The following is a 6,918-nucleotide window of genomic DNA, read 5'->3' on the forward strand; positions in this document are numbered from 1 at the left end:
TATGGATCTGCTACCAAGCCCTGTTTGCTTCCTCCATGTCATGGTTCAGGAGTCCTGGCCAGAACCAGGACATCCACAGCAAGGAAGGCACATTTGCTTAGCACCTTTAAGATCTGCCAAACCAAAATGGCTCTGGGAACCTATGCTCAAAGCTTCTTACTCCTTCCAGAGCACTACAACTTGAGTTCATGCTCCTAAACTGTTACAGCAAGGGACAGACATGCCCACACCATCTCTGATTTGTCAGGAAAAGCCTTTGGATTATGTTTTTCTTAAAGCAGAGTGGAATGCATAAAGGCCAGTACATTATGTTGTATTCAGGGTTAAATAAGTCTAACACTGCTTTGACTTACCTACTGAGAGATGACTTACAAATGTGACCACGCATCAACAAGCAGTAATCTTTTTAATGGGGAATTTATATTCTGTACGGGGAGAATTTTGCAGAACAATTCTTGGTAACTAGTGATCCCAAAAATTTCAGTAACTGTATTCCTTATTTTGGCTACTGGGAACTGGATTGTCCCCTCACTGCCATGCAGAATCAGTGCTGTGGCATTTTTACCCTCCTAGGAGCAGAAGGAACATCAGCTCCTTTTGCCTCCATCACACTGAAAGAGACTACATTTTACATTTTAGAGAGGAGGCGCAAGTTGCAACAACAGGACTGAAAGCAAAGGAGCTGAGAATAAAAGGCAAGCACCTCTCAGGAGAAAAGGCAGGGGGAATACACAGAAAACTTCTGCTTGGCTGAGCTGATGCTCCTCTCCCCAGCAGTGCCCTTTCTAATCACAGCACATTGTGCATGCTTGCACTGCTTTTCTCACCGGCAATTTCATTTCAGCTGTCAAATTAGCCAGGAAAGGCAGGGTGGGTAAAGGAACAGCAACCTGATTGCTTGGTAAATCTTGACTGCCACAAACTCACTGCTTATCTCCTATTTGCTTCCTTTCCCATCTTTGTCATCTTTGCTTCTGGGGTACTGCTTGTTTCGCTGTCTGTGGTTCACATCCTTAAGATTGCCACTGCAAGGTACAGCACAGTCATGTCTGGACACTGTCTTTCAGATCAGCACCGTCCCCAGGCACCACCATTGCACACCAGATCTTCACAGGGAATTTGGGAGGTCATCTAGTCCATCCTCCCACCCCAGCTAAATTGTTCTTCAGCATCTTGGACTGCGTATGTGCAGAATGTAACTTGGGGGAATGCTGGTCTGGATTAGACACAATGGATGCTATCCCCTGAATGCGGTTAACAATAGTAATGAGGGTATGGTCCACATGACAGGGTCAAATGAACAGAAGAGAATGTTTGGTTTCTGTTACTGTTGTAGGTCAAGTTATAGATTTAGGCATATAGATTTAGGCAGTCTTTGAATGTTGTGGTTGTGAAAGCCAAGAATGAGCACAGCAGCTACAGCTTTTCAGCTACAGCAACTTCAATCTCTTAAAAAGGAAAAAAACTAATTGTAGCTTGAATATGACTCAGCATTTAGTAGTTTTCTTTCCCTTTTCAGTTGATTAAATGTCCTCCTGTATTAAAAACCTCTTGATAAGACAATGACACCTTTTAGCAGCTCATAAGAATCTGTGTTTGGTGTTACGACTCACCCCCTGAAGGAGAGGGTAACTCAGATTATTTCTTGGGGCAGATTAGAGTGAAACAACACTGAGTGATTGGTGTTTAGAAATATATATATATTATGTGTAGGGTTTATTTTAGAACAACTTGGTTGCAATGTACAGGAGGCATGTAGCCATTTTGGTTATTATCTATAGTAATATAGCAATTTAAAAGAATAAATATATTGCTTAAGAACATACAGAAGGAAAAGATAGAAAGAGAAAGAAGGGATAAGAGTAGAAAGATAACACTACCTGTGGATCCAGTGATGAGACTTGATTGTTGCAATTTCGGTACCCTTTGGTCCAGGTGCTGGTCCCAGTCTTGATCCATTGGGAGTGGGGGAAGTCTGGGAAACACAAAGTTCAATGGGTTAATATATGTTCAGGTGAGGTGGGAATGACAAGGTATCTGCCCTGCACAGTGTGGGTAGGTAGTTTTACACTGTTGCAATGCTGTGGGTCATGCTCAGTTGTCTGGCGGAAGACCCCAGAAATGAGTCTGGGGGCATTTCAGGGACCTTTGATGGTTTATGATGCTTTCTAAGGCATGACAGGTGCCTCTCACATCAGTGTAGTTGAGCCATTTATGCCCCATCAGAAGGGATGAACACCATCAAGCCTGCATGTGAATGTCCCAATTTCTTCCCAGGGGCACAGGAGGAAGTTTTAGAACTGAGCCAGTTGTGTAAGGAGGACACTGGCATGACAAAGAGCACTATCCAGCCTTCACAGGATCTGTTTCTTACTGGCCTCTTCCCTTATCTGGCTCAAAACCCAGCTTGTAGCCTCTGGTGGTGGGTGCTCCCCCACTCTGACTTATGTGGACCAGAGGTTTCACCACCCCATGCAAAAAACTCTCCTCCTCCCCTTGGGTTGTGGTTTCAGGGAGGTGCAAACCTGACCTCAGCAAAGCACCTGCTGCCTCCACATGGCCTGTTGTTCGAGTCATTAACCATTAACACTTTGGTCTCCCACAGATAGTGAACAGAATTACAACTCTGAGCAGAAATACTGCAGACGGCATACAGCAAGTAAGTAGCATGGCACTGCAGGTAGATTAAAATACTCCATTTATAGCATCAGGTGAATTCCTAGAAGACAATCAGGGGGGCTCTCACAACCTGGTTGAGGTCATCACTGAGCAATAAATGCAGAAAGGCAGAAATATATCACATGTACAGCTGTAAAATCTATAAGCAACTTTCTTTCATTTAAAGTGCTCTGACCTGAGCTCCAGAAATGCCCTGTTTACAGTAAGCAGACTGTGTGCACTGCAGACTCAGCTTGGAAAGGCTCCCCTTGTCTTACATGGATGACAACCTTCATTCAAAAGGCACTAAGCTCACATTAATCTCCCCTTATTCTAGTGCCTACTTCCTCGCATATTAAAATCCTCTTCTGGCTGGTTCAGTTGGCAATGAGAGCACGTCTTCCAGATGACAATATCTGTAGTATAGACACAGCTCCCTCAGCCTCAGGAATGCTGAGATCAACCCAAGTGCCAAAGCTGCTCTTTAAAATATTAAATACACAAATATTCTACAAATAGTATTCTAGCTATAATATAATAACCTAGTAGTGCCTGGGAGAGGCAGACAGTTTACATCCTCCCTTTCCATATGAGCTGTTTTGCTGTGACTTCCAGGTGCCAAATAAATTATTAATCAAATCTGAAAAATACTCTGAAGCCTTCCTTCCTGAGAGGAAGGGTGATGCTAGTCTCCAGATGAATTTGGCATGCAAGTCACCTTTCCACGAAATAACTGATCAACATTTTCACCACCATTTTGTTGTGTTCAGGGTTTTACTTGCCTAACTCAAAATATGTTGCAGGTGTGCACTAATTCCTCCTTTTTCAGCGGTGCCACTGATGATGTACATTTGCCCTGTCATTGGCACAGTGACACGTGTAGACACAATCTACAGTGCAGATGGCAGAACTGCGCAGGGTGCTGGCAAGGCTATAGAAACCACAGGAGAAAACCCCTGTGGACCTTTTTGTTTTGGGTTGGTTTTTTTATTTGTTTGTAGTTTTTTTTCATTTAGCTGTGATTAATGGCTGTGTCAGACATCACAAATGGAAGGATGCAGTTTGTGAACACTCCTGCATTGACTCCAGGACAAAGTGGTAGAGAAAAGGAGAAATTTCTGCTATTTTTATGACTTTCTCCCAGCTTACTCTGGCAGTGTCACAGGCATTTGATCACTGTATTTCTTTCTTAGCATACGACAGAGAACACGGAGTAGGAGACAACACAAAAGACACATGTAAGTTGGACTGTTAATGTATGCTCTGAGTTAGCTGAGGACTCTTGTTTTCCAAAGAAGTGGGCTCCAAGAGCCTTGCCAGATAAGCAAGCCCTCCAGGTAAAGCTGAAGACTGTGGTCAACCCCTGTCCCCTGCCAACAGTATTACCAGTGACAATGGTCAACCACTGGCCAACTGAACTTGTAAAAGTTTTTCCTTGAGTCCAAACATTCCTATTCAAAGCCTGATTAAGCCATAGCTGTGTGGTTCTGTGCTCACACCTCCATGGCCCTGGCTCTTTGCAGAATGCCTGGGCCTTCAAAGCACAACTGAGAGAACTGGTGATAAGAACTACTAAACCCAAACCGGCCTTTGGTGGTCTCCAGAATTATGACTCTGGAGTTAGTTCCCCTGCTGCTAGCCTGGCGTCTGTTACAATCTGCTAATACAAGTGGGGGTTGTAATGGTTCGTTTATAGATCTCAGAGTGCAAAAGGACACAAGGGATTTCAGTTTTAATCAGAACAGTGCACCTTTATTAAGTCTCCACAACACGATAATGCAATAGAGGAGAGAAAGAGAGAGAGAGATAAAGAAACAAAGTAAAAGGGTAGAGAGGAAGAAAAGGGGGGTAATAGCTACCAACAGATGAGACGAAGTCCTTGTGGCCTTCTGCCGATAGATTTGTCTTCTTTCCGTGGGGAGATCTCGTCTCAGTTATTTCAGAAAGTCCCTTTATAGTCTTTTTCAGAAGCGAGGGGCAACTGGCCAAGACCATATCTATATTTCATAATAACATTGCAAAAGTAAAAGCTAGCACTATCACAGGTACATACCAAGCATGCCTTTCATAGGCAGTACTGCCTGCCATGGTTTGCAGCCTAGCAGCGTTAGCTGACATGAGTTTAGCAGTGCTCTCACTTCTGCTTTCTAGCTGTATCTCCACATCTCCCTCCTTTTCCCAAGAGGCAAAAGGGGAGATCTACAGGCAGTGTTATGAGGCCCATTGCTTTGGGAAACAGGTACAGGACAGATGTACAGGACAGGTCATTCCGCATCAGCGCAGTCCTTCCCGCCTGGGCAGCAAGAACGGCGCAGTCCATTGCGACCTGCACTAATTTTCCTCAGGAATGCACACCAGCTCCCAGTGGGCACACCTGCAGGCAACACTTGGCAGACATCCCACCTCAGGCAGGCCAGGACTGCTGTGTTCAGTCTCTGTCCTTGGCGATGATAGTGAGGCAGATGAGGGATCTTCGGACCGTCTCTTACAGCGTCAAAAGGAGCAAAGGTATAACAGCTGTGCGCAGATCACTCTTCTGTCCTACAGAGAGGGAGAGAGGAAAAAATCAAACGCGTTCCCTACTGATTCTCTGCTGCTTTCTTTTAAAACATATTTAGAGTAACCTTTTAAGTGTCCAATTCTACGCTGAATATTTTATGTCAATAGAGATACCTCTCTGCAACCAGAATGCACAAAAGCAACCCACAAATACAGTCGCACACAATATATCTTGAGAAGTATAATAGTATTTCTTCACTCCTCTGCATGTCTCTAGCTCCAGTATATCAGAATCATCTCTTGGCATCTTGCTTAGTGACAATAAATTCGGCTCAGCATCTATGATCCAGAGCCAGTAAGCATCTTTGGTCCATACCTAGCTGCTAACTCATCCTCTAGTAATCCAAGGCTTCTCGCCTGTCTATGTACTTACAATGAAGCAAGTCATTGGGAAGTCAGACAGATGCAATCCCAGAAAGCAGTACCAATTAATTTTCTTGCCCCTTTCTCCAATTAGAGCATGGTATAGTGCCTGTGTCTTCGGTGTGACCATCACCTCACTGTGTTAGGTACTGTATAAAAACAAGTACCAAAAGCCTCTGTCTCAAACAAATAAACCACGTATAAATTAGCAGGCAACACGCAGTAGAACAAAATGGCAATATCAGGCTGTCAGAAAGGATTCTTGGTGCACAGTTGCCTGCTCACTGTCAAGATTTCTGTGACAAAAGATATATTTTCCAATTTTTTCTTTACAGCATAAATATAAATAGTTGGTGATGATGAAAGAAACCCAGAGACCTTGTAAATTAAATCACACTGAATAAGACCCTGCATAAACAACATAAGCTGGCAAAAGCTTGAAACATGTTTCTGATCCCCTTCTTTAAACAGAAAAATATCTTCCTAATAAATGACTGGTGGCATCAACATAAAAAAATACTTTTGTACCTTCAAATACAATTCTGCCCAGAAGGCTATGATGCATAGGAGTATATATTCAGACCAACACAGACATTTACAGTGAGTGAAGACACCAAATCTGTCTCTTGTACAAGCACGTCTGCTGGTTTGATCACTACTCCCAGGAAGTAGCCAAGCAGTTAGAGCCGGTTCCTAGCAATGGAAGAAATATTAGAAACAAGGCAACATAAATTAGTAGAACACAAATGAAAATGGAAAGTGTGGGTTTCTCTTTATCTTTCTCCTATTTTTTTACTTCACACACTTTATTTCAGGGAAGTGTGAAAGAGAAGATTTCATCAGCCAGACAGAAGCTATCTCTGTTGCTTGCAAAGGCATTGTGGGTCACAGCAGCTGCTGGGACATCCCCTTCAGGAGATTTGTACACAGGGAAGGTTCTTCATCCTGCATTGATGTCTGCTGTACACTGTTTACTATGGGCATATAATCATGCTCTCTATAATCCCCCATGACCTTTCAAGAGACAGTGTCCTTTATCATAGAAGACATAAAGGACATCCATTTTTCATGTGATCCAAAGCACAAAAACCTCATTCGAAATGGATCATGAGACACCCATTTATGAAATCAATGTAAGCATGCCATTCAAATTTTTGCTCCTTTAGGTGATTGATTTGTCTATGCTACATGGTATACAGGTATGACAAACAACGGCTTCTCTCTCTTGTAATATTATTTTCTGTTAGTGATGTGTTCTAAGAGGTCTATAGACTGGCACCTATGACACATAAATGTGCTTCCAGAAATAGACAGAGGGAGAGACTTCCTGAACAGAAA

At 43.1% G+C, this 6,918-nt stretch overlaps 1 long non-coding RNA gene across 2 annotated transcripts in view; it reads right to left on the bottom strand.

Moving 5' to 3' along the window:
• Nucleotides 1-5,073: 5,073 nt before the first annotated feature.
• Nucleotides 5,074-6,918, bottom strand: part of LOC108445100 — a 7,675-nt gene continuing 5,830 nt past the window's right edge. For both annotated transcript variants that reach the window (XR_001859854.1, XR_001859855.1), the window contains exons 2-3: nt 6,109-6,273; nt 5,074-5,199 (exon numbers count right to left, since the gene is read on the bottom strand). This is a non-coding gene — a long non-coding RNA (uncharacterized LOC108445100). The remainder of the gene's footprint in view (nt 5,200-6,108; nt 6,274-6,918) is intronic.

The sequence above is a fragment of the Corvus brachyrhynchos genome, unplaced genomic scaffold, assembly GCF_000691975.1.
Source record: "Corvus brachyrhynchos isolate BGI_N302 unplaced genomic scaffold, ASM69197v1 scaffold252, whole genome shotgun sequence".
NCBI lineage: Eukaryota > Metazoa > Chordata > Aves > Passeriformes > Corvidae > Corvus > Corvus brachyrhynchos.